The 27404-nt window shown below is 43.8% G+C and overlaps 1 long non-coding RNA gene across 1 annotated transcript in view; it reads left to right on the top strand.

Annotated features, from left to right (window-relative positions):
- Nucleotides 1–27404, top strand: part of LOC138295975 (uncharacterized) — a 356425-nt gene that overhangs the window by 169500 nt on the left and 159521 nt on the right. The window contains exon 2 of the long non-coding RNA XR_011203720.1: nucleotides 13688–13752. This is a non-coding gene — a long non-coding RNA (uncharacterized lncRNA). The remainder of the gene's footprint in view (nucleotides 1–13687; nucleotides 13753–27404) is intronic.

Here is a 27404-nt window from a genome sequence, read left to right as displayed (position 1 = left end):
TTGGCAGTCAGGTACTCTGTCACAAACATGTTGAATGTATTGTCTACTTTATTACAACTACCATAGGAAAATACATCTGTAATAAGGCAGGTGGGAAATCAGTGAAATACATTTGTGGCAGAGTAACCTGCCTAACAAACTCAAGCAGGTCCTTACTTTGAGCACTTATTGTGTTAATGCCCACCTTTGATACTCAGATTTAATTATGCATGGCTTAATGGTGGTGTGGCAAAAGCAGGTTCATCATGTGGGTCTGAACAGAGGGCAATGGGCAAGTGCACACAAATGAGCTCTATATTCGAAGGTGGATGAAGGTAGTCAATCATGAAATGTGATTTTGTTTTACCATTTACATCACAATTGTGGTGTGAAATTCAACACTTAATACTGCTTTTCAGTTTGTTTTCTTGAGGAACCTATTTAGTAGGTTGACCAGCTGATAATGCTCCCAAGAGGGCCTGGTGCTAATATTGAGGACAGTGGGCATGGTGGCTCAATGTGGAAGTGGGCTTTACCAATGGTGATAAGGGGCCACAGCCTTCTTAGAAAAAGTCTGGACAACAGCATTTATTATGATTTTACAAATTAAGAACTGGCCGTAATGGTAAGTCGTTATGTATAACACTCAAAAAAGGTTAAAGTGAAAACCATGTGGAGAGTGGAGAGCAGAGGGTAGAAACGCAGGAAGAAGGACAAACTTGATTTTGACAGGGGAGCAAAGTCCAGTCGTATGTGCTAGACAGTGCAGTGGAAGTCTTTCTGAAAAGGCTGACATGTAACTAGTCCTACTCATTCAACTACTCTGTGCAGCCCTGGTCAATGGGTGGTTCACTTTGAAGGGTGGAACATTCAAAGCCATCATCAGGTGTGAGGTGAAACTGGGCCTTCTAGCTACAAGGTTTCAAGTACAAGTATGCACGTATATAACCCAATGCATTTAAGCAGTTAGCACACAATATCCCATGCTTCAAAAATCGCAAAACTTAACAAACCTGATTACAAAGCAAAGTGTTTGAGACCAAATTATATTACGGATGTAATTTTGGTGTACATAACATTAACTACATTTGGATCCAATTTAAGAGCAGAGTAACATTACCTTTCCCAGATATATGGGCTGCGCTATGACAACCGTCAGACGATCGGAGCAGCATAGAGTCTCACTGACTAAGGGAAACCGAGGATGATCTGTGTTGCACCAGTTTTATAATTAGCTTAAGGTGGCACTATACTTTGTTAGTACAAAGAGCCACACTTGCTGATACTGTGAGTTAATCTTTTTTCGATTGAGTAAGACTTTCATATTTCTGTTTAAATTATTATTTCCCATTGTGTTTATTCACCCTGTTGGATCCCACGTTTGTGGTGTCCACTAGAACATATACGTTTTAAATACTTTTATGCGTACTTGTGGAGTTCAAGTCGTTTATCTCTTGAATGTTGATTGTTTTTCACTCCATAACCAGTCTTGTTTTGCAGGGAAAAGCAATCATATGGAAAGCAAGTGGGAGGTTAGAGATATTGCTGTGTGAATACATGCATTCTCTTTCGAGAGATCAGCTAGAATACATCACACACCTACCCCTTTTCCAAAGTGCTTGCCTCTTGTACTTTCCGTTATTAAAGGCATTTGCTTTTTATGGTTTAAATGTGTTTTACTGTTGTCTACAAAAATAATGTACACATACACAAGGCGTAAAGTAAAGACCACTATTATCTGTTGTGATGGTAAATATGCCCAGAGCGTGATATGAACACGTTCTATGATAGCTGCACAGATAATATTCACTAAGGATTTATCTGCAACTGCAAAACCATGATGCATTCTCCTATTATGTGGAGGTTAGATGACAATAATTGAATTGCAACTGCAACTCTTTTCCCAGCTATAATTACTTAAGTAGCTGAGCTTGTAGAGATGAGCCCTCAAGCATAAGTGACTCTCAGTAACGCATCAGCTCAACATCTTAAGGAAATAGAGCGTTATTTTGATTAGTGTCAGAATTAAAAGTACCCTGATGTGATTGCGTGGTGATTGAAAAGTTTCGATGCATTAGGCAATCAAGATCAACTTTAACAAAATGGTGTTCTCAAGAATGTTTGGTGTCTTTCAGGAACTATTCTTAGCTATGCTAATGCTGTGCTGACGGAGAAGTGTCTGGGGAGCTGCTGAAAGGAGGAACCGTTCAGATAATTAGGTTGTCCTTTGAGCAGTGAGGGATAATTAAAAAGGTCATCAGCACCAATCCACCGGAAAAGCATTTGCCACTACAAGTTAAGATAGCGACGCCATCTTTCTCGAACAGCAAATAAAGAGGGAAGTCATGTGCGCGAGCAACAATGAGACATGGACACACTGTCCACTTGAGAGACACACCTTGGGGCACATGCATGAATTGCTGATGGTTAGATTTAAGTGTTCTGCCACAGTCTCAATTAGATCAATATTTCAGGAGTTTCTTTGAAAATATCATCCAGATCTTGTCGGTCTTTAACCAATATGAATAACAAGCTTTGACAAAGCCATTAGCTCTGGCTTTGAAAATAGTGCAATGCTTTTTTTGAAAACATACAGAATTTACAAAACAAACTTAGGCAACAATATAAAAAAAACTATAAAATAAAAGTGTGACCTTGCATTGAAATGCACTACCTTTCTGATGGTTGTGCAAATGCAATCATGAAAAATGTTGTCTCTCACAGTGCAAGGCAATCAATGAACGAAGTAGGGTGGCCTGTTGTCCCATGCTGTATGCTGTGGAGGTGAAAGGAAAATGTGATTAACACTGACCAATCGATGAAGAGGGCTGACTGAAAGCACATGTATGTATGTGTTTGTGACTTTTTTACTATAAGTTTTTTTCGAACGTATGAGGCTGACAAGCCAGCTAAGCCTGACTCTAGGCCATACCTAAACAATGGGGCTGTAAATATAAGAACTTGGTGCTATTTCCTAGAAATTTCTCGGAGCTACAACCATGCCTAACCACACCTATAGAAGGATGGCGTTCCCTGTTAATCATATGTATCTTTGTAGGTCTGTACTTGGTATTTCTTTAACACAAACCTAGCCAAAATGAAACAGAGCGCTATGGGGATGGTTAAACTTCCAGAGAAAACTTGCAGCCAAATTTCCATCAACCAGGGCAATATAGATCAGTTTGAGTGAATGGAAATTGCCCAATACCATCCATCTGAAGCCCATGGTCCTGTATATGTAGTAGTAGGAAATGGAAGTATCCAGTAATGCAGATTGGATTATCACAGAAATTACACATACACAATAAACGCACAAACATTTGTGAAGCACATTATTTATTTTGCGTGTGTCTGTAAACTGAGTTGAGAATTCAAACCACCCTAAATTTGTTGATGAGTTTTTTTCTTTATTATGCTTCACAGAAATAAAATAGCATTTGCCTAATGCGCAAATGAGCAATGGTAAAAAATTATCCTAATTTGCCACTTGACACTAACTCCAAGAAACAAATAACACTGTTAGTTATTGTAGCTTTGCTGCAGCTCAAAAATGTAACATTTAGTGTTTCATCTGTATCCAAGCATAAAATATCAAAGATGCCATAGTTCACTGGAAGTATGTGAACAATATTTTGTATTTGTAATTCGTAATATGTAAAAACTTTCATTAGTTAATCTACCTTTACTGGCTTTCTCAAATGCACTACGTATGCACACTTCTGATTCAATTTTGAAGCGTCAAGAAGGGAAGCCACCACTCGCACTCCCTGAATAGATATAGAAAAGGTACATGCACAATTAAACTTATCACAGTCAAACAATGGAAAATTACGTTCATTATCACTATCCATCATGCTACATATAAGAAAAAACTGTGATGCTATTGAGTACACCTTAGCACTTCCTTTACTCTAATCCATGATTTATCATTCAATATGTCAGGACATGGGGCAATCAGCAGCAAATGAGCGTCAGCTGTGGAGTCTGATGTCTGCAAACTGGGCCAAGTACAACTCCTTCAGCACTTGACACTCGGGCAGCAGTGGCAAGCAATTACTGGCTTCTCATGGAGGTAGAGTGGGGGTGCTCAAGATCAGAACTCAACAACCAAACAGCAGCACAATAAATGATTGTCCAATCCAGAGCTTTAATTTTAGAATGAAAAGTAAAGTGCTTATTACACACCAAAACTAAATACTACACATGTAATATGAGGAGGCACAATTAAGTGAACAGGGTGATGGGCTAACTGTGTCTCAGTCAGCTATGCAGGTCATATCACTCTTTCTCAGGTCAAGACAGTTCTCCTTTGTGGTAGGAGTTTCTAGGGTAGCATTAATAATGGCTCAGTTGCAGATCAACCCCCTTCAGTGCATATTTACCCCCTTTGGAATGCTTAATGTGCTCAGTTTATCTCAGTTCATAAATACTCTGGATTCTCACCACAGCGTGTAGTTATGAAGTCTGACAGGCATGTTAAGTTGTGGGTCCTGTGCACACTGTCACTGAAACAAGCTATAACTGGCTGAGGAGCCCTAATTGGAGTGAAACCTGTCCTGGGTTGTTTGTGTTTTGGGTCAGGGAGGACCTGGCCTGGCAGTTCGGGCTAGACTGTTCACATTGGAGCATGGTCAAGACTGGCTTGCATATGGGTGTGTCCAAATTGAGGATGCCTGGTGTGTAAAATAACAGTGTAATATGATGAGTCCCCAAGTAATTACCAATGGCTAAGCTAAGTTTAAGCACACCGTCCATCACTTTTTTGAAAAGTTTCTAACAGTGGCATTTTCAGAACAGTTACTTACAATCCAACTTTACCATTTAAGATTATTTTAAATTACAATTCAACTGAGTGGAAGAAGAATTTCTCAATCTGTTCCGAAACTGAAGTTATCACTTATTAAGTGTATTTAGGTAACCCAGTGTTAGTGTATTCAAGAGATAACTTTGCTACAGTGAAAAAAGCTTTAGGGGTTTTTACTGTCAGGATAACCAAAACTCAAACACACATATCCTACTTTTTAAAAACCATGCACCCCGCCCTGTGAGGCTTTAACGCCTTAATTGGGGGTGACTTATACATGAAACCCTTTTGGGTGTACGAGCGCTCTATAAATCTGCTGTTACATAGCATTAAAAAGAAAGGTTTACACCTGGCAAAAGGTTTATTTTGGCGGAGGGAAGCGGCTGTTTGAAATTGAGACAACAGGCTGCAGTGGTGGGCTGCCTGAGGGTTACTTTGCAGTGCTACTTTAGTGGGTGGCACTACGGGTTCTTCAGCACAATTGTAGCATTTAGCTTATATGCCCTGAGTTAATGTAGTACCAGTTACTAAGAACTTAGTAAATGAAATGTGACACTTAGGTGAATATCAGTTTTACTAAGTTATGGAAGAGAGCACAACCACTTTATCAGTGGTTAGTAGAGATAAAGTGCAGAGTCCTAATGCTAACAAAAACAAGTTCAGCAAAAATAGAGGAGTGAAGCCAAAAACATCTGAGAGAATACCACACCAAGGATGTGAGGTCTAACAGATGGCCTCATCTAAGAATTCCCTTTTGCTGTTAACAACATAGACTGTATCTCAACTATCCCCCTTTTACCAAATAGTAGTGCTAAAAGGATTAGCAGCAACGCCTCACGAGAAATACCTAATGGAACTACTAGAGAAGACTTGTCATTGCTCTCCAAAATTCAGCGTCTAGGACTACTCCGTTTAGCTTCAGGAATGCCAGCAATACACTTTGACTGCCTGGGAAAACAACCGCACTTATATCTTGTGCTCGTGGTCAGGCCAAGAGCACCTACAATCCCCCAATTCTCTGGTTCCCTCATGCACACAATGCATGTACCACATAGCATGCATAACCAATATGCAAAACATCCACAGGAATGATAATAGTAGGATCTTGGTTAGCACATAGAAATGGCTGATAGGCCTCTACTCCAGTGATACAGATGAAAAGGCCTGATCACAACTATAAATTCACAAAACATGGTATGTTGCTACCGCTGCTCAGTGTGCTAAAACCTTTACAAGGGCATACAGCTGATTCAGAGGCTACTGGTGGTGGTGCTTCAAGCTATATCTGGCCAGGTCCTGGATTACTGTGCTCCCAAGAAGTGAAGTGAGATATGGACGCTCTAGCCTGGTTTAAGGGCCACACTGCAAGGTGATCTCTTGTGGTAAGCAGGCATTGCCTTTGGCCACCACATAGTTGAGTGACCTGAAGATGCTGCAGCCCCTTCAGACACATTATCAAAACTTCCCCTTCCCTCAGGGGGAGGCCATAGGCCAAGACTTTCAGATTGATCTCTCTCAGATTCACATGGTGGTGAGAAGAAGCATGGTCTTGTCAGTGCACTGGGAAGGAGTGTCGTCTGTGGACTCTTTGCTAAGTGGTGGGGCATAGCTGAGTGGATTCAGACCTGGTGCATTGGACTCAGAGCTGGTGGAGAAGAGGGGAAGAGATGGAGCTTGGCCCTGCCACAAACAGGGGAAGTGACTGTTGGTGGTAGCTTCTTCTCCTCCCCAATGAAAGATGAAGGTAGTTTTAAAGTACTATTAAGGCAGTTATTGGCTGGGGGCAGCACACCTCTGCAGAGAGTGATGGCAGGTGGAGGGGCTGTCATAAGGCCAAGAACATCCATAAGCAGGGAGGACATAGTCAGGACAGCAAAGAAAAGCATTTTATGCATGGGGAGACCTGGGTTTCTGATGGGTGGCAAGCGTGGGTAGACTGAGCACATGTTCAGAAACAACAGGGGGTGAAGGTCAGAATCTCTTATAGTGGGGAGAAACAAGTCAGCCCAGGACCCCCAAAACTCCATGATCAACAAATTTGCCAAACTACTCCCACCCAATGGCCAGGTGAATGCTGGGAGAAGTGATGGGATACAGTGTTGAAGACACTACAGCACAAAATGCAAGCACCACAGTAATCACCAGGCAGGTGCTAGAGATGCATATCAGCAAAATAGGCTGATATATAATCCATCAGGGATTATAGGCTAGGATATAATTCATCAGAGGTAAGCGTGAAGAATGCGATGAAGAGGGTCACAGATGCATAAGGTTGGACTTCAGAAAAGGGAAACCTAAGATCAGAAGTGCTCAAGTGCTCTACATCCAACAACACTTTACAGGACAAAAGGAAGATGCTGAATGTTGTGCATTGTGAAATAACCTGCATTTGGTATGATTGCCATAGGAGGCAGAAGGGACTGCAACTAATAAATTCCTCCTTGAATGGTTTTGATCAAGGGTGCCTTCTGCAGACCACTCAGTGTGTTTCATTGTGGAGCACGTACATAAGGTATTGATACAGACGCCTCCTCCGGGATCACTTGAATAATAAATCACGAAGACAGAGACACCATCATCCAAATGGCATGATGACTGGTTCCTAGATTACACCAGAATGGTGCAACAGCAACAAAAATCTTTGAAGGAGTTAAACAAAAACAGAGCTATGACCCTTGAATAAAGGATAATTTTCCCTCATAGCTCAAGATCATATGGCAGTCAAAGAACTCAAAGGCTTATTTCTTTGACATCCCTGGAACTGGCTGGTGGAAAAGCAGGAGTTACATTGCTTCAATGTGGTGAGGGATCAAGTTAGGGAATGAAAAGACGGCTCCAATTCTGATGCTAAGAAACACAAGAGGAACCACAGCAGAAGGTTTAGATCAGGAGGGGGTTACTTTCTCCAGTCTACTACTCTGTCTTGTAGGTAGAGGCGCCAAACGAGAACCAATCTTGCTGCTACCGATGATAGGAAAAATATTAGAGATAAAAGTTAATCAAATATTGTCACATTTTCTTGAACATAACCATTGCTTCATCCCACACAAATGGGCTTCCGTGCACAGCCTAGCATGGAATTCACTCCATCAGCAGTCACAGAGGAGCTCAAAAGTGAAATCGACCAGGGCGGTGTAGCCCCAATTCTCTTGTTAGGCCCAAGTGTGACATTTGATACCGTGAACGTGTTGATCTTGATAGAAAGGCTTAAAGAAGTGAGGGTCCAAAACAAGGCACTGAAATGGCTTACTTCTTTTATAACAGCAAGAACTTTTCAAATTATGGAAAGTGACTCTTTCTCTCACATTATGCCTTTCACGTGCGGGGTGTTTCAGGGCTTGCCACTAAGCCCCATGTTGTTTAACATCTATATGCAAACCTAGTGGACATCGTCCAGGGGTTTGTGGATGCCCATAGCTTACTATGCTGATGACACTCAACTAGTGGTCTTGTTTGCTAAAGGATCGGACTTGGAACATCACAAATTAGCACCCCATCTGGAAAAGTGGCCAGATGGATGGCAAATTGTAACTAAAGCTAAATGGCGACAAGACGGAGTTAATGATCTGGGGGTATAATCCACTCCCCAGGCCTGTGATTGGCTGGCCAAGCAGTATGAGGAATCCTTCTGTTCCCAGCACTCTCATAAATAATCTGGGAATGTGGTTAGACAAAGCCTTAGTGATGAATACCCAAGCAAACAAACTGGCCCCATCTTGTCTTGGGCTACTCAGAAAGCTTCCGTAAGATCTTGGTCTTTATCCCTGAATATTCAAGAAGAGTTGTGATACAATCACTGGTGATTTCTCAACTGGTCTATGGCAACTCACTGTACTTAGGTTCACCAAAATATGTTACAAAAAACTACAGGCAGTCCAAAATGCGGCAACCAGAACTCTCCTCAAAATTCCAAGGTCTGGTTATCTGAAACAGGCTTTGAAAATGCTTGACTAGATGCCTACTGAGGCAAGAATCAAACTTAAGTCGTGTACTGCACTTAAAGTTATTAAATCTAAAGGCCCATTTAAAATCAAAGGGCTCCTGTCGCCTTACCTACTGACTAGATCTCTAAGATCTGCCCATGACTGCCTACTGAGAATACCAAGAATAAGGAGGACTAGATGGGGAGGAAGGTCATTTTCATATCTGTCCCTAAACTCTAGAGAGATTGAGATGGAAATATGAGAAGCCCTGCTTTAGGAAAAGGCTTAAAGCCTGGCTTTTTCCTCAGTAGCCCCCTGTGTCTCCTTCATTGTCATAATGTTTAGCTCATCTCACCTAGCGATGAAAAGCCCTAGGGCAGCCATGCACTTTATAAATAAACAAGTGTACATACCTCATAGAAAGAGCTGTAACCTCATAATTTATGGGAAATTCACAAACCTTAAGTTTACAACACCTCCCTGGTGTAAATAAATTTATCAAGCAGAACTTCTTAAACATTCAAAAAGCTGAAAGAAATCCATTTATGTAATTTAATATTTTGTACAGTAGGGTCCATTCACAGTCCGGTCACTATTCTTGGGTACAGACTTCAGCTAGGGTGATCACCCGACTGTGATTTGCTCAGACCGTCCGTAATTTAGGCCTAATGTCCGTTGTCCTTAATGAAAGTGGTAACGGACACCATTAGTCTGTAATAACAATGATGCAAGCTGAAAAGTCTCCAAGGTCTAATCGTTCGACCTCCAACTGTGACTCAATAAAATGTGTTTCCATATTCATAAATCATGTAATTTGTATTGTTTCCAGTTGAAGTTCCACTTTAACTCCTGGTGTGTCCTCATTCTCTCTGCCTCAAGTCTTTACTTAGCACATTCCTCTTTCTCCCCTTATCATGCCTTTCTTACTTCTTACTGTGCATCTTTCTTTTAATGTGCACCTCCCTTTGAATTGAGTGAATTTCTCACACTCAGCATTGGGATTCTCTTCTCTTTGAGCTTTCAAATGTCTTCTTTCACGCTGGAAAACACTGTAATGTGTCTTGCACAGTGATGGGCCTATATTAGAGCACACATCCATTAACAAAAGTGCAAACCCAAATATGTATCAAATAGTACTCCAATGAAGGGACCTCTACTTACTTCTTTTCATCTTGACTACATGCAGCTAATATAAAAATGGTATTTAGTCCGAGACCAACTGGCCACAAGCAGTATTATTAGTATTCTGTTTTGAAATAAGTCCTAACAAAAAAGGATGGTATAAGGTCACAAGTGCAGGCGGTAAATCTGGGTAAATGGCGCCTACCCATTATTTTCACAGGGTAGATGCCATCCACCCTGCCAAGAAGCTGATCCCCACTGAAATATGCTGACCTTGTCCCGGTGTAATTTTTAGACACCGGGACAAGTTTGCCAATGCCTGCATGCTTTCTGCTTTCTATACCCAGCAACAATGTGCAGGCAGGAAGGGGACGTTTTTAGGGTCAAGCCTGCAATAGCACACACGTCTCGCTTGTGAGACACTGTTGTTAACAAAATAAGCTTGGACCTCGCCTCTTGATTACCATTTGTTGGCTTGCGTGGCACTCTTCTTTACAGCCCTGCAACTGGTCAGTGCAGTCCTAGCATCATTTCTGTTCCTTTCTATGGAGCAGAGACCAAACACTGATTGATTCAACTTAATCAGTGTCCGTCCATGATTGAGTTACTGTTATGTTCTTTTTAACTTCTAGAGCCCTGCAAAGAGAAGACATGTGACCTGCAGAAACATGCCCAGCAGGAAAACGAAATTATAAAGTTTTATTTTCTTTTGTTAACTTTCTTTTTATTTTGCCAAGTCTTCTTATTTTGTACTCTTGTTTTGTTTTTAGTCGTGGGTGCTGATCTCAAAAGATGACGATGATCTTGTTCTAAATATTGCAAAGTGACATTGTTTCTTTCTTTTGTGTACTTTCTGAAATTATGCTTTAACACTTAACCGTGCAGTACATCCTAATCCACCTCACTCCGATCCACCCAACTCCAGTCTATGCTAGTTCACCCTCCCTCACCCCACACCAATCCACCTGACTCAATCTAATCCAGACCAGTCCAGTCCACCCCACTCCTATCCAAACCACTTGGAAAATTGCAAAGTGACATTTTTTCCTTTTTATGTGTAATTTCTGAAATTATGCTTTAGCACTTAACTGCGCAGTGCAATCCAATCTACTCCACTCCAATCCATCCCTCACCAATTCCAACCCACCCCATCCAATCCATCCCATTCAGTCCAATCCACCTCACTCCAATCCAATCCACCTCACTGCAGTCCAATCCATTCCACTCCAATCCACCACACCCCCCTCCATTCCACCCCAGTCCACCCTAATCCAGTCCATCCCACTCAATCCATTTCATCCCACTCCAATCCACCCCAGATCAGTGCAATCATCCACTCCAATTCACCCCAATCTAATTAAATCCACTGCACTGCAATCCACCCCACTCCAATCCACCGCACTCCACTCCAATCCAATCCACCCCACTCTATCTCAATCCAATCTACCTCACCCTAGTTCAGCCCGCCCCACTGAATCCAATCCATCCAGCCCATTCCAATCCAGTTCAGTTCACCCCACCCCACCCCACCCCATTCTAATCCACCCCACTCCAATACATTCTAATCCACTCCACCCCATTCCAGTCTAATCCACCCCATCCCACTCCAGTCCAATCCACTCCAATTCACCCCACTCCAAACCACCTCACTGTAATCTAACCTACTCTAGTTTTATCACCCCATCCCATTCCACCCAATCAAATTCAATTAAATCTATTCCAGTCCAATCCACCTCACCCCATTTCAATCCACCCCACTCCAATCCAATCCACCCCACTCCACTCAATCAACCCAACTCTACCTCAAACCAATCTAGCTCACTCTACTTCAATTCAACCCTTCCCACTGCCTCCATCAACTCCAATTTATTTCACCCTATTTTACCCCACTTTATTCTATGCCACACCACTCTACACCACTGCTCTCTATAACACTCTCTGCCCCTAAACCACTGAACTCTACTCCTCTCTACTCACCTCTACAACACTCTACGCCAACAAATCCACTGTACAACAGTCTACTCCCCCACTACACTTAACAGCACTCCATGCCGATCATTTTTAGCCATGCTGAATAGCAGCCACACTGTTGTACAGTATGGCAAAACACATTGCCAAAGCCAATAGCTCTTCTATAGGCGAGACCTATTGGTTTTGCAAATGCTTATTAATTTTCACTTCCAGCTGAGCCAAATATAAAGTTAATGGGCCTTTAGGCCTCCTTTTGTTCCAATATGAACCTGGCTGGGTGTGGTCTGGAGCCTCACACTTAAATGCAAGTGCAACAGAGGGGAAACAAAGGCACACAGCTTATTATCACTTTACGTGTACTTAAAAAAGGCATGCTTTTACTTTGTTCATTCTCTGTATATAAGATATCCATCTTATAAACAGATGTGTTGGTCTGGACCTAGTATTTACACAAATAACAATTAAAGTACCAGTATTCTATTTCTTTTGTGGCACTACTCATCCTAATGCAGGTTGTCAGACCTCTTTAATTAAAACACCCATTATGGGAGTCATTATGAGTTTGGGGACGGAAAAGGCTGTCTGCCAAACTCCTGCGGTCAGGTTGCCGCCAGTGCCGCTGCCCTCCCACTGCCCCATTAGAAGCTTTCCGCTGGGTCAGCAGATGAAATCGGTGGTTCCACCTGCTGGTCCAGTGGGAAACAGCCCACAACATTAACGCCGGTTCATATTTGAGCCGGCGGCAATGCTGCAGTGCGTAGGGTGCGATGAGGCTGGCCATGGGGGCTCCTGCACTGCCCATGCAATTGCATGGGCAGTGCAGGAGCGCCCTGGGGCTCCCTGCACCCCGCCTCTGCCATTTTTTCCATGGCGGTGCTACCACCATGTAAAAGGTGGCAGAGAGTGGGGTTGTAATCTCCAGTGCTGTGGTGCTTGCAGCGGTGCCCTGGAGGATTCACATTACCAGCACCACCAGTCCCTCCTGTGGAGGGAAACTGGTGGTGCTGGTGGTCTAACTGTGGCACAACCGCCACAGTCATAATGTGTTCGGACCACCGGTGTTGCAGCTGTCAGACCGCCACCACAGGGTCGTAATCACCCCCTATATATTGACAATAAATCATGCAACTAACTGTACAAGATGTGCTACCTAAGACAGTGAGGGTTACAAGGTGTAGAAGTTGCATGTCCTTCGTAGCTCCCTGTGCTATATTCAAAGGATTACAATTTATGAACTGCAAGCGACAAAAGGGAAGTAGTAACTAACTTACCTAGCAACATAAAATAAAAATCTGTTATCTGTATGTTACATTATGTGCTTTGCAGGAGACACATGAATCTTCTATACTACTTTGCTTCAAACCTGAGACTAGACAAAGCACAGATCTTGCAAGCAAAATCTTTAAGTTATCTTACCATTATTATCATTATTCCCTGAGTTTTACTGGTCACACAAAGATATCTGCAGCAGGTGCCTTAACCCTATAAGATATTTTAAAATGCAGACTTTGCAACCAATAAAGCACCGCAGATCTACTGTTTTGTTTCTCCTTGTTGCCAATTTCTTTGTGGCTGAATTTAAAAAATATGTGTATTACTTGAGGTCCAGATTTTTCATCAGCGCTGCACTGTTTTTTTGTCCCAACCCTGACACAAAATTTAATTTGCTAAATCTCGTAATGCAGTTCAATGTACTCATGATAGACCTGCTAAACATATATATGAGGTTTTAATATTTTATGTCACTTATTGTGATGTCAGTTCTTGCTAAGTCTCTTCCTATGATGCCATGTGCTATGTCACACGCTGCAATGTCATGCACTGTGAAGTCACGCGCCTTAATGTCACTTGCATACTAACTTGGTTAATCTCTCCACTTCATTTTTAGGATTTGTGTCCTGGATGTCATGGAGAGATTCTGCGGTGGGAACAGGTTAGACTGGAGAGGGAAAGGTATGGGTGTGCTTGAAGCAGATTTCCATTAAAAATTAAGCATTTCGTAACACTTGGATTGAGAAACCTGTAAACAGTAAAAGAGCAAAACATGAGTAACTCAAACAAGCACTAGCAAAATCAATAGGTTTCTCCTTTGGGACCTGCTGGATTTGCCAGTGTTTTTTTCAGCAACCCTGATGCTGTGATGCATGGCTAAAAACACAAAGTAAACAAGCATTTGCAATGCAACGGGTCTCTCGTTTGCTCATGTTAGAGCTGATAGCGTTGTAAACTCCTAACCCGACTTTTCACCTGTCAGCAAAAGTGCATTTATGTACGTAACCCGAAAAAGTGCAATTAACTATGTAAAGCGCTCATCTTCTGCCAAGCGAAATCGCGCTAGTAAATTAGAGAAAAAGTAGTCCACGAGCCTGACAGAAAACAGCGAGCCTTGCATGTTTTCTGTACTTGGTCGATGCGCTCGAGGAGGGCTAGCCACCAGAAAAGGCATGACGTATGCATGCCTTCGACTAATGAAAGCAAGCAGATTTTATTAGGCAAGCCCACGAACCAATGAAAAACACTGACGTGAAGTCGGCAGGGATCCGAGCTCTTTTCTAAACACTAAAGCGTCTCGCTGCGATACGCATGCGCGAGCGCATGCAATGCAGGCTCGACCCTAAAAAGGAGCTAAAATGTGGCAGACATGGTGGGAGTAAGCAATGTTAAAGCAAGAGGGAGGAAGCAACCAATGGTGGGTGGAAGTAACACATAGGATGGAGGTTCAGGAGGAGAAGCAGTAGGAGAGGAAAGAGGGTCCGTGGGAGGGGGACCACACAGTGGGCGAGGACATGATGCAAAGGTTGAGAGAGGAGGAGGGCGCAGGTGGGTAAAAGCAAGATAGAAGGTGGGGAGGAAATGCAAAAGGCAAGAGAGCCATGTGACCACGACGGCGAGAAGCACTCTTGTAAGAAAGCAATGGAAGAAGTCCTAGCTAATACCCAAATCGAGATTACAGTAGATGTTACAGAAGGAAATGGCTCACATTATTCCAGTCTACCAGACACGTAATTGGGACCAAATTGCACACATCCGCTAATTTGTGAACACTGCAGACTTGCAAATTAGCTAGAACGTAATCTGCGCCTGATTTTTACAAGTTAATCATGATATAGCATTCAGCCTCATCTCGATGCTGTGAAGTATGCATAGTACAACTATTGCTGTGAGTAGATAAAGTATATCATACATTAGTACATGTGTTGGCCACCACTATTTTCAGGAGGGTAATCAGGTATGCAACAGGAGAAACATATGCATTTTCCCTTAAATTCTGATTTATTTATGCAGAAAGCAAATTATTTTGCAGTGCCATTTTACAGTCTGTTTACATGATGTCCTGCTTCTTAAAATGAAATTTGCAGTGATGAACCAGGGGCTGAGAGAGACCTATTGGGATTCAATACAAATCTATGAATATAAATGATACTCAGCTTTATCAGAATATCTTGTGTCCCTTACAATCTTTATTTATGTCAGATTATGTAGAAATTCTCAATTTATGGTTTGGAATACAATATGTATCTATTATGAATTAGTCAATTCCAGGGTAAACTAAAATAAGATATTTTATGATTAGATTACTTTTTAGAATATCTGTCACTTTCAATTACATTGGGAATTTCCAAAACACGCCACATGCAATACAAAGGATTTAAATGCATGAAAGAAATGATTACCTAGCATTAAGTATATATAGTTTACATGATCCATGGGATAATTCCCACATTTGTTGAGGATGTCTACATGCTCCTAGCAGAATATCTAAACAAGTTGGTTCATGAATGCAGAAACCTGATTTATCCCTGTTGACAGTCACTCCCTTCTGCCTTCCAGAAATAGGATCATATCTTCTTGCAGTCTTTGTCCACTATGAAGTAGTCCTGAAGTCAACAAGGTCATAGGGACTGAATCTTCGAAGGCCAGAAGAAACATCTAATTATTGAAGACAACAGTATCCATTAAAAATAAAAGTCTGGTGCTGGAAAACATAATATAATGTCACATGATGTTTCTCTACTTTTCTAGCAGTAAGGAAATACCCATCCAGAATGCTGCAAGGCACAAACTACACAAATGATTCTCTGGACTGATGCAAAACAGTGAAACGGTAGCAGAACTTAAAATTAAATATAGCCTCAAGATTTTCAGTGAAAACATAATTCAGAGACGGGCATCCATAGCAAAAGCACGTCAGGGGAAGGGAAGTATGTATCTCTATCGCCCACAGGCGCTCTCTCTCTCTCTGTATGTGTATATATACATATACATACATATATATATATATATATATATATATTAGATTACAGAGACGTTATAGTTAGATTCTGAATTTACTCATAGAAAACCATAGAAATTCAGCAGTTATAGTTAGAGTTCTTCCAAGTAACTGTAACTCGTGCTCTAAGATAACAATAACTCGCACCCCTGCCTTGCACAGTTTTTTCTTCAATAATTTCCGTTCTAATGTTTCATTTATATTTGTAATGACATTATAGAAGTTGTCATGAGTGCTGTAATATCTGGGTTAATTAGCAGTACATGGTAGAATTTCGTCCAGTGGTTTTGGCGTTACTGCTGTTCAATTTTTTCTGTGGGAATTAACATTGCTCTAAATTTCACCCACCCCCCGATCACCCCAAAACTTTCCAGACAGCAGCTCATGTGACTGTCAAATTGTTTTGGAAATTTTCGTGAAGATTCATCAAACGGCACCAAAGATATATATAGATAAGCAAGCATAAAACAGCTTTTTCTATAGAAACTAGGTCCTAACTATAACTACCATGTTATATATATATATATATATATATATATATATATATTCGTAACCAAGTCCCGGAATGCAGGTGCTCCACACAGCGGTCCTGGATGGGTTCCGAGAGACCCTAATATAACCTTGAACACTCCTTCCAATATCAGGAGAACCAGGACACCTCCAATATGAAAATTCAGTTTATTTCAGCACAAAATCCAACGCGTTTCGGCAACAGCCTTACTCATGGACACCACATAAATAAAGTGCTTCACATATATACAGCCCAAGTTGGTCATAGAAATAAAAATGAGAGTGAAAATACAAGTAAGAATAAAAATAAAAAACAGACAAATCCTGATACACCCACAGCAGAACACGTATTTGTGGTGGCCATCTTTAAAGTGCACATTCAATCTTAATACACTGTAATAAATGTTAAATAGTTTTTAAATAGTTTTTAAATCACACTGATATCACTCATAAGGTTTACATTATCAAAAAGACTTATTCAAAGTTACTTCTCATGATGTTACTTTACAAACAAATGGTAGAAAATATAATAAATAAATAAATATTTGATACACTATTGCAAATTTATAAAATAATTCAATTATTAAATATCTCAAATAAATATTACAATTACATATTTCATTTCCATGACGTTTGAGTAAAAATATCTATATATATTTTATCAAGTTAAAATCCAATATATTTTATAAAATATTTCATATAAGTATTTAGTACTCAAACCCATATCTCAATTACTACCATTGTATCATGTACTGCCCAAGTGGGCATATACATTCGCAAGTAACTGTCCTAGAGGATAACATATCATTTCTGATGTTGTACATAAACGACCTCGTTCTACTAGTGCATCATGGCTTATTAACCCAAATGGGTGGACATACAAATTTCATTCATAATAGAAAATTAACACCTCTCCATATCTTAATATACATTGAAATAACACCAACACTACAAAATACTATTGTGGTAAAAAATGCTCATTGTACTACAAAACTTCACATATCCTCAAAATATATTAATTACTCAAGATGGATGCTCAGTTCCTCACTCGAATTCAGCCCTACGGGTTCCAATGTCTCAAACTCAATTATGTATTTAGATTCCAAAGTACGTAACGTCCTTACTCTATTGCCACCCCTTTTGTTGATCTTGACTTGATCAATGACCACAAATTTCAATAAATTCTCATTACCAAAATGTTGCTTAAAGAAGTGCCTCGCTACCGGATAGTTTTTATCATAATTCTTGATAGCTCGTCTATGTTCCAGAACTCTTTTCTTTGCACTATGTATCGTGCTTCCCACGTACAATTTGTCACATGGACATATCAGACAATAAACACAATAAGTTGTGTTACAATTAAAGTTCCCCCTAATTGTAAAACTGTCTGACATCCCTGGAACATTTAGTGTTCTACAATTGTTACTAGTTCTGCAAGCTTTGCATTTCATACAACAAGCAAAACCTGCCACTTTAGTATTCTCCATATATCCCTTCAATGTTACATCATTGCGACATAAATTGTCTTTCAAAGATCTATTTCTCCTGAAGGTTATTTGAGGATTGTCACCAATCCAATTGTTTATAGTGGAGTCAGTCTGTAGAATGTGCCAGCTTTTGCTAAGAATAGACCGTATTTTATAAGACTGGTTGTTGTATGTCGTAATGAATCTGATTGGGTCATTGTCCTTCACCTGACTCTCATTCGTCCTATACAAAACATCATCTCTCTTCAAGGACTCTACTTTCCGTCTAGCTTGATTAATAACTTTAACCCCATAGCCTCTACTTCTGAATCTTTCACACATTACCTCACATTCCTGTTGGAAATCTGCTGTCTCACTACAGTTCCTCCGGGCTCTCAGCAATTCCCCATATGGGATGCTGCGTATCAGGGTCCCCGGGTGTGCACTATGGGCGCAAAGCAAGCTGTTACCAGCTGTCGCTTTCCTAAACAATTTGGTCACCAATCTGTTATCTCTTACATAGACTTCCACATCAAGGAACTCAATACAATTTGGATTCAAATGTTCAGTAAATCTCAAATTGTAATCATTATTGTTCAAGTCTTGTACAAATTGTCTAGCTTCTTTCTCATCACCCTTCCAGATTACAAAAATGTCGTCAATAAAACGGCACCATAGGACCACATTGACATCAAATTGAGTGATCACTTCAGACAACTGTTCCTCCCACCAGCCCATGAACAAATTGGCATAGCTGGGGGCGAAGCAGGTGCCCATAGCTGTCCCTTGCAACTGTTTGTACAGATGATCATCAAAAATAAATTCCAATTTGAATTGTATATGCTTTAGAAGAGACGTCGTTGAGAGGCTACGCGGGACAAGACTTGAACAATAATGATTACAATTTGAGATTTACTGAACATTTGAATCCAAATTGTATTGAGTTCCTTGATGTGGAAGTCTATGTAAGAGATAACAGATTGGTGACCAAATTGTTTAGGAAAGCGACAGCTGGTAACAGCTTGCTTTGCGCCCATAGTGCACACCCGGGGACCCTGATACGCAGCATCCCATATGGGGAATTGCTGAGAGCCCGGAGGAACTGTAGTGAGACAGCAGATTTCCAACAGGAATGTGAGGTAATGTGTGAAAGATTCAGAAGTAGAGGCTATGGGGTTAAAGTTATTAATCAAGCTAGACGGAAAGTAGAGTCCTTGAAGAGAGATGATGTTTTGTATAGGACGAATGAGAGTCAGGTGAAGGACAATGACCCAATCAGATTCATTACGACATACAACAACCAGTCTTATAAAATACGGTCTATTCTTAGCAAAAGCTGGCACATTCTACAGACTGACTCCACTATAAACAATTGGATTGGTGACAATCCTCAAATAACCTTCAGGAGAAATAGATCTTTGAAAGACAATTTATGTCGCAATGATGTAACATTGAAGGGATATATGGAGAATACTAAAGTGGCAGGTTTTGCTTGTTGTATGAAATGCAAAGCTTGCAGAACTAGTAACAATTGTAGAACACTAAATGTTCCAGGGATGTCAGACAGTTTTACAATTAGGGGGAACTTTAATTGTAACACAACTTATTGTGTTTATTGTCTGATATGTCCATGTGACAAATTGTACGTGGGAAGCACGATACATAGTGCAAAGAAAAGAGTTCTGGAACATAGACGAGCTATCAAGAATTATGATAAAAACTATCCGGTAGCGAGGCACTTCTTTAAGCAACATTTTGGTAATGAGAATTTATTGAAATTTGTGGTCATTGATCAAGTCAAGATCAACAAAAGGGGTGGCAATAGAGTAAGGACGTTACGTACTTTGGAATCTAAATACATAATTGAGTTTGAGACATTGGAACCCGTAGGGCTGAATTCGAGTGAGGAACTGAGCATCCATCTTGAGTAATTAATATATTTTGAGGATATGTGAAGTTTTGTAGTACAATGAGCATTTTTTACCACAATAGTATTTTGTAGTGTTGGTGTTATTTCAATGTATATTAAGATATGGAGAGGTGTTAATTTTCTATTATGAATGAAATTTGTATGTCCACCCATTTGGGTTAATAAGCCATGATGCACTAGTAGAACGAGGTCGTTTATGTACAACATCAGAAATGATATGTTATCCTCTAGGACAGTTACTTGCGAATGTATATGCCCACTTGGGCAGTACATGATACAATGGTAGTAATTGAGATATGGGTTTGAGTACTAAATACTTATATGAAATATTTTATAAAATATATTGGATTTTAACTTGATAAAATATATATAGATATTTTTACTCAAACGTCATGGAAATGAAATATGTAATTGTAATATTTATTTGAGATATTTAATAATTGAATTATTTTATAAATTTGCAATAGTGTATCAAATATTTATTTATTTATTATATTTTCTACCATTTGTTTGTAAAGTAACATCATGAGAAGTAACTTTGAATAAGTCTTTTTGATAATGTAAACCTTATGAGTGATATCAGTGTGATTTAAAAACTATTTAAAAACTATTTAACATTTATTACAGTGTATTAAGATTGAATGTGCACTTTAAAGATGGCCACCACAAATACGTGTTCTGCTGTGGGTGTATCAGGATTTGTCTGTTTTTTATTTTTATTCTTACTTGTATTTTCACTCTCATTTTTATTTCTATGACCAACTTGGGCTGTATATATGTGAAGCACTTTATTTATGTGGTGTCCATGAGTAAGGCTGTTGCCGAAACGCGTTGGATTTTGTGCTGAAATAAACTGAATTTTCATATTGGAGGTGTCCTGGTTCTCCTGATATTGGAAGGAGTGTTCAAGGTTATATATATATATATATATATATATATATATATATATATGTATATATATGTATACACACACATTTAGAGTGGTAAGGGTATATTTTGCGTTTGGTAAGGTAAGGGTAAAAAAAGAGGGGGATTGGCGGTTCTCTCCAATAAAGAATACATTTAAAATTGAACAAGGCAGGGAGGTTTGGGGGAGTCCCCAAAGAAAAAAGAAAAACTACACACACATATAGTTAGATAGATAGATGGTTGACCTTAAATTTACTTATTGTGTGTGGTGAAGACATGCATGGTAAAGGCATATGCATGGTAAAGGCATCAGTGGGAAAAGCATTGAATGGTAAAGGCATTGGTGGTAAAGGATGCATGGTAAAGTAATGTGTGATAAAGGCATGCATTGAAATGACATATAACCCATGGGGAGAACCACAATCCTCCAGCAACATTTGAAATGAGAAAATTGGGCATGTGGAGTGGCATCCATTCTTGCCATGCAACGGACAAGTGGAATGGCTGGAGCTAAAGTGTACAGACAACTTGGTCAGGCAGATGATTTGAAAATAAGTCTTCATTCTTGCATAAAATGCATGAGAGCATATTGGCTAAACCCCAGGTGGGTGGTTACCGTACACGTCAGTGCAAAGAAAACAAGGCAGAACACTTACGTGGTCATTACAACACTGGCTGACGGTGTTAAAGCGCCGGTAAGACCGCCAACAGGCCGATGGAAAAAAAATTAGAATTACGACCATGGCGGAAACCGCCAACAAAGACAGCCACTTTAACACTCCGACCGCCACAACGGTACAAACAAACAGCATGGCGGTCACCGCCAACAGACAGGCGGAGGACAATGTACCGCCCACAGTATCACAACCTACCAATCCACCACCTTTTCCGGGGCGGATTCACCGCGAATAAAAACACAGTGGAGACAGGACTTCGAAGGGAAAACACTCATCTCTACACACCCCACGAGGAACCAGGATGCCATGGAACCAGAGCTTCACATTTTCCCTGCCCTTATCTTCTTGCTCTTCTACCAGGAGCATGAACGCCGGCGGTGAAGACCACAGTGAGTACTGCACCTACGACACAGGGGAGGGGGGGAGGGAAAAAACAGGGTCATACACACGCAACACCCTCACCCCCACTCTCACCCACTACAACACACACACTAATACAGCATGATACATTACAGTTAAACCCCCCAAACTCCCCGGAAGAATGCAAAGACAAAAGGAAATGAGTGTAACCATTGTAATATATTAAAATCCAGTAAGCAAAAATATATATACACTATTAACAAATATATACACCAAGAATAGTAGTCCAGGTATAGCTCCATTGAAGTCCGTGGAACACTGGGCCCACATGGCATGGGTGAGGCCCACACTCAATACCCGAACATGACGGATAGAACACTGCAGGGGCATCAGATAGCAATAAAACAGGCACCTCAGGGGGAAGGGAACGGGGCCCACCTCAGCCGGTTGAGTGCACAACACCAAATCCATGAGTGGGCCCCATGCCCACTGTCCAATCCTGGGGAGTGCAAAGTCACAGTCTCTCAGCCACAGTCTCTCAAGTCTCTACAGTGGGTGGGTTGCCCACTGTTCAATCCTGGGGAGTGCAAAGCCACAGCCTCTCAAGTCTCTACAGTGGTTGGGTTGCTCACTGTTCAATCGTGGGGAGTGCAAAGCCACAGTGTCTCAAGTGGATAACTGTCTCCACTGGTTCTGGAGGGGGCTTTGTGCCCAAAGGGCTTCATCCTGCCAAGGACTGAGGTAGTGGATGCCTTTCTCAACTGGTTCTGGAGGGGGCTTTGTGCCCAGAGTGCTTCATCCTGCCAAGGACAGAGGTAGTGGATGCCTTTCTCCACTGGTTCTGGAGGGGGCTTTGTGCCCAGAGTGCTTCATCCTGCTCGTGGCGGACACAGTAGCGTCAGTACCCTTGGCGCTCATTGGACAGCGGTGCTTGTGGCAGCGGTGTCCTTGGCAGCGGTGCTTGTGGCGGCGGTGTCCTGTTCAGTGGTGCTTGTGGCGGCGGTGTCCTGTTCAGCGGTGCTTGTGGCGGCGGTGTCCTGTTCAGCGGTGCTTGTGGTGGCGGGGTCCTTGGCAGCGACTCAGCTGCTGGCGGTCCTTTCTGGCCCTGCGTGGCTGGTGCTGGCGGTCCCTTCTGGCCCAGCTGGGCTGGTGCTGGGGGTCCCTTCTAGCCCAGCAGGGCTGATGGCAGTGGCCGCCTGGGCAACGGGGCTGATGGCAGTGGCCGCCTGGGCAGCGGGGCTGATGGCAGTGGCCGCCTGGGCAGCGGGGCTGATGGCAGTGGCCGCCTGGGCAGCGGGGCTGATGGCAGTGGCCGCCTGGGCAGCGGGGCTGATGGCAGTGGCCCCCTGGGCAGCGGGGCTGATGCTGGCGGTCCTTTCTGGCCCAGCAGGGCTGATGGCGGTGGCCTCCTGGGCAGCGGGGCTGGTGCTGGCGGTCCTTTCTGGCCCAGCAGGGCTGATGGCGGTGGCCTCCTGGGCAGTGGGGCTGATGGTGGTGGCCTCCTGGGCAGCGGGGCTGATGGTGGTGGCCTCCTGGGCAGCGGGGCTGATGGCAGTCACCTGCTGGGCAGCGGGGCTGATGGTGGTGGGCTCCTGGGCAGCAGGGCTGATGGCGGTGGCCTCCTGGGCAGCAAGGCTGATGGTGGTCTTCTCCGCTGTGCTGCTCTTCCCAGACTTGAGGAGTTTCTTGTGCCCCTTCCCCACCTTGGAAGGTGTCGCAGCTGACTCCACACTCCCACCTGTACCCCTGGGAGCGGCTTTGGTGGCTGGAGTCTTCCCCCTCTCCTGCCAGGCACTGGCCAACTTTTGATGCTTGACAGGTGGGGGACTGTCCGTGCTGTGGCTCCTTGCCACACTGGCTACCCTGCTGCCTGGTGCACTCCAGAATCCGGTGACTACTGGTACCACTAGTCCCGGAGATGTTGTGGCTGAGGTGCTAGGTTGGGACCTGGAGAGTCAGGCTCTAGGAGACTGACGGGGTGGGGGAGGTGAGGGAAAGAGGTCAAGGGTGGAAAGGAAAAGTTTTTTGGGAACACTGGGATGGGTAGCTGGAGGGGGTTTGGGAGTGGAGGAAGAGGTTGTGGTAGTAGGAGGTGTTCGTTTGGTGACTTTGGGTGAAGGTACATGCGCTGGAGGCTGTCGTGAGGTGGATGGCTGTTGGGTAGGTGTGTGTCTGCGTTTGTGTATCTTGGGAGGTGGCGTCACAGACACACTGGGAGAGGACACAGGGGACGTGTGAATGGTAGTGGGAGTAGTGACTGCACGTGAGCGGGATGTGGTGTTGTGTGTGCTGGTGATGGAGGTAGTGGCTGTAGATGTAGTTCATGCAGGTGTGAGTGGAGACTAGAGGGAGGGAGGAGGGAGACGAGGAGGGGGACACAGTGGCGGCAGTGGATGTTGGTGTGTCTGCATGTGTGTGATGCTTGCGTGAGAGCCTGTGGGATGTGTGGTGCTTATGTTTGCCAGAGCTTCCCTTGTGTGTTGACGTGTGTGCATGCTGGTCTGATGGTGTGCTTGGGGTAGGCTGAGGTACAGGGGTGTGGGTCTGGGTGGAGGCAGTTGGAGGGGGGAGGCTAGAGACAGGGACAATGGCTGCCATCAGTGCTGAGGCCAGAGTCTGAAAAGCTCGGTGAAGGGCTGCCTGACCAGAATGAATGCCCTCCAGGAATGCATTTGTTTGTTGCAACTGCCTGTCTGCATCCTGGATGGCATTAAAAATGGTAGACTGCCCAACAGTGAGGGACCTGAGGAGGTCAATGGCCTCCTCACTGAAGGCAGCAGGGGTGACTGGGGCAGGGCCTGAGGTGCCTGGGGCGAAGGAGATGCCCACCCTCCTGGGTGAGCGGGCACAGGGCAAAGGCTGAGGGGCTGCTGGGAGGGCGGTGCTGGTAGGGTGGGTGGCGGCTGTACCTGTAGATGCGGGGGGCACAGATGTGGCCGCCACCACAAGGGAGCTCCCATCAGAGCTCCTGTCCCCGCCGTGGAGCTCCCCTCGCCCTCCGTCCCACTGGTGTATTCAGACTCCATAGTGTCGCCCTCCAGGGCCATGTGGGATGCAGTTCCCTCCTGCTCCGGTGCCACTGCTCCTCGGCCTGATGATGCTATTGCACACAAGAACAGGGAAACCACAAAAAGGGGGGGACGACAGAAGAAAGACATGTTGAGTGCATGTATTACCGCTGCCGTTGGAGGACACGACAGACGCAGAGCCCCCTGCACTACGCCGCGCACTTGGGGTCCACTGTTCAATCCCTGGGACATGGCCTACAAGGCTATGGCCGATATCTGCACACATGGATGTCACAGGAGCCTGACTAGGTGTAGTTGCCACTGTACACAGATAGGGTGGGTTGGCACAGGGTCTGCCAGAAGAAGGGGACCTAACTAGCACTCTCGCCCTGGCCTAGGGAAACCCACAGCCCACCTCCCCTACCCAGACACCTCCACTGCGCCCTGAATCAGCTGAACGAGAGTGTACTCACCCCCTTGTGGCTGCTGTGACGCCCTCAAGTGCCCATCCAACTCCGGGTACGCCACCACCAGGATCCTGAACATCAGGGGGGTCATGGTGCGATGGGCACCCCTCCCACGTTGGGAGGTGATCCCCAGCTGGGCCTCCGCCGTCTTCTTGCTCCAGCGGCAAATGTTCTCCCATCTCTTACGGCAGTGGGTGCTCCGTCTGTGGTAGACCCCCAGGGTCCAGACGTCCTTGGTGATGGCACGCCAAACATCCTTCTGGTGGGCGCTGACCTACAGGAATTTTACAGGGGAAAAAGAGAAGTTATTACCAACTGCACCATCACAGTCATTGGCCCCCATCCCTACCCTTGCCATGTGGCACATGCACTCACTGTCATTTCATGCACGCCTCATTCTCCCCCCCTATCTTTCATCCAACCCACTCCACACAGGCAGAGCCCATACTGCATGCTCCCAGTGTACTTACCTGTTTGTCTGGAGGACCGTAGAGTAGCGTGTATGGGGGAGGACCCCATCCACGAGTTTCTCCATATCCTCCGATGTGAAGGCAGGGGCCCTTTCCCCAGACGCACGAGCCATTGTCTCTTCCAGACTGAGGTCACAGCAGCACTTTCAGTGTAGGTCCTCTCCTGTCGAAGATCAGGTATCGAGTGATTGAACAGATAGAAAATGGCGGTCACGTCCGCGGCGGTGCGTACCGTCACAGCCGGCGTACATTGTCATTGGCTCCTGGGACCCATAGGGCCCAATGTTAACCAATGCAGAATTGCGCTGTGGTCTTTGACCACCTACCGCGATGGTGTACAACACCAGTGCAGTTACCTCACATCCCATTGTCCCACTTTACAGGTCAGGCAGCCGCCATTTCAGGGGCCCACATAGCTTAATTTTTAACTGTGTCACACATACCTAGGCCTTGCCTCAACACTCCTACATGCAAATTTCGGATTATGATTTGTGTTCTGTGTAAGCTGTGGGTACGTACCTCTGAGTTGGTTGACTCTGTGCTCGCTGTTGTCCTTCATAGACATCGTCCGCTGGGACATGTGAGGAGACGGCGGCATCCTCCGGTGTACAGACCGCTGGTGGACCTGTCTACAATGGAAGAAAGACATGTGATCATCACCTACAGGTTTGATTGTGCCACAATTCCGGAACTGTGTGCCCAGTTGGAGCCAGACCTGATGTCAGCTATCCGCCATCCCACAGGAATCCCCCCTCTAGTGCAGGTGCTGTCAGTACTCCCTTTCCTTGCAAGTGGGTCATTTCAAACAGCAGTGGCCATAGCATCAGGGATGTCCCAGCCTATGTTTTTCAACGTGTTGTCGAGAGTGTTGTCTGCCCTGCTGAAACACATGCAAAGCTACATCGTTTTCCCTCAGGTGGAAGATTTGCCTACAGTGAAAGGTGATTTCTATGCCCTGGGACATATCCCCAACATCATAGGTGCCATTGATGGGACACATGTGGCTTTGGTACCCCCCCCCCCGCAGGAGTGAACAGGTGTACAGAAACCGGAAGAGTTATCATTCGATGAATGTGCAGATGGTGTGTTTGGCAGACCAGTACATCTCCCATGTTAATGCCAAATTCCTTGGCTCAGTGCATGACGCTTACATCCTGCGGAATAGCAGCATCCCTTATGTGATGGGGCAACTCCAGAGGCACCGTGTGGCTATTAGGTGAGCACCTGGAAGCTAGTCAGTGGGAATGGTTGTCTGGGTCTGGGGATATCCCTACAGGTTAGTGTGTGTCTAACAGTTGGCCCTTGCTATTTGCAGGTGACTCTGGTTACCCCAACCTGTCATGGCTACTGACCCCAGTGAGGAATCCCAGGACAAGGGCAGAGGAACGCTACAATGAGGCCCATGGGCGAACTCAGAGGATTAAAGAACCGACCTTCGGCCTCCTGAAGGCCAGGTTCTGGTGCCTCCATATGACAGGTGGATCCCTATTCTACTCACCAAAGAAGGTGTGCCAGATCATCGTGGCCTGCTGTAT

This window comes from Pleurodeles waltl, chromosome 1_2 (assembly GCF_031143425.1).
Source record: "Pleurodeles waltl isolate 20211129_DDA chromosome 1_2, aPleWal1.hap1.20221129, whole genome shotgun sequence".
NCBI classification, from domain to species: Eukaryota; Metazoa; Chordata; class Amphibia; order Caudata; family Salamandridae; genus Pleurodeles; species Pleurodeles waltl.
This window is presented reverse-complemented; position numbering and strand designations above follow the sequence as displayed.